The 1,204-nt window shown below is 31.8% G+C and overlaps 1 protein-coding gene across 1 annotated transcript in view; it reads right to left on the reverse strand.

Annotated features, from left to right (window-relative positions):
* The window catches only part of LOC116852706, a 9,813-nt gene that overhangs the window by 3,172 nt on the left and 5,437 nt on the right, over window positions 1–1,204 (reverse strand). The gene's annotated exons all lie outside the window — the stretch shown is intronic.

The raw sequence follows: 1,204 nt of genomic DNA on the forward strand, positions 1-1,204 counted from the left end.
AAAAAAAAAAAAAAAAAAAAAATATATATATATATATATATATATATATATATATATATATATATATATATATACACAGAGTGTCTTACACTCTCCTCCGGGTATTTTGGGGGGGGGCGTAGAACAAGTTGAGATGAACATAAAAGTCCTTTACCGTTTTACGATATTCGCAATAATTATCGAGATATTAATTGTAGAAAACTTGTAAATAATCATGCAGAATATGGTAAATGAGTATAGTAGCGACGACTGCCGTCGTGTACTTATACTTTAGGTCAAATTGGACAAAGAAGTTCTCTATCATTTTGCAAATAATCACATAGATTTTTAATTATTAATTAAAGAAGATTATTGCATGATTTTGCGTGATAATGCACTTATCTTCTTTAATTAATAATTAAAAATCTATGTGATTATTTGCAAAATGGTAAAGGACTTTTTTGTCCAATTTGACCTAAAGTATAAGTATACGACGGCAGTCGTCGCTATTATAACTCATTTATCATATCCTGCATGATCATTCACAAATTTCCTACAATTAATATCTCGATAATTATTGCAAATATCGCAAAACGGTATAGGATTTTTATGTTCACATCATCCCATTCTACGTACCCACAAATGCCCGGAAGAGTGTGCGTGTGTGTGTGTACAGGGTGGTGTCTTAAAAATAACCCCTGAATATCTTTTTATAGTGAGGTTTTTTGATAAAACTTTCAAAACAAAAGTTGTAGGATTTCAAAAGCTGAATCTGATGGTGACCTTAAAATTGACCTTAATTTTGACCTTGAAAGCCATTTTAAGGTCAACTTTATTTTTTTAAATAGAACATGCATATTTTCATGACGGATTCGGAATCTACGCCAAAAACTGAGAAGCTTTTGTCTGAAACATTTTTTCAGAAAATGCTCCCTTTGACCTTAAAATGACTTTCAAACTTCACGGTTTTTCTTAAAAATATGGGAACAATGCGGTCGCGCAATAGCGGATGCTTTGACTTCGAAATGACCCCAGATGATTATCCTGATCCAAGGGTCAGGGTTCCCATTAAAAAAAATTAAGCTGACCTTGAAATGACCTTCAAGGTCAATTTTAAGGCCACCATCAGATTCAGCTTCTGAAATCCTATAACTTTTGTCTTAAAAGTTTTATCAAAAAACCTCACTATAAAAAGATATTCAGGGGTTCCCATATTTTTAATGGA

The sequence above is a fragment of the Odontomachus brunneus genome, unplaced genomic scaffold (assembly GCF_010583005.1).
Source record: "Odontomachus brunneus isolate Ranch 3 - 2012 unplaced genomic scaffold, Obru_v1 Obru_scaffold_250, whole genome shotgun sequence".
Classification (NCBI taxonomy): domain Eukaryota; kingdom Metazoa; phylum Arthropoda; class Insecta; order Hymenoptera; family Formicidae; genus Odontomachus; species Odontomachus brunneus.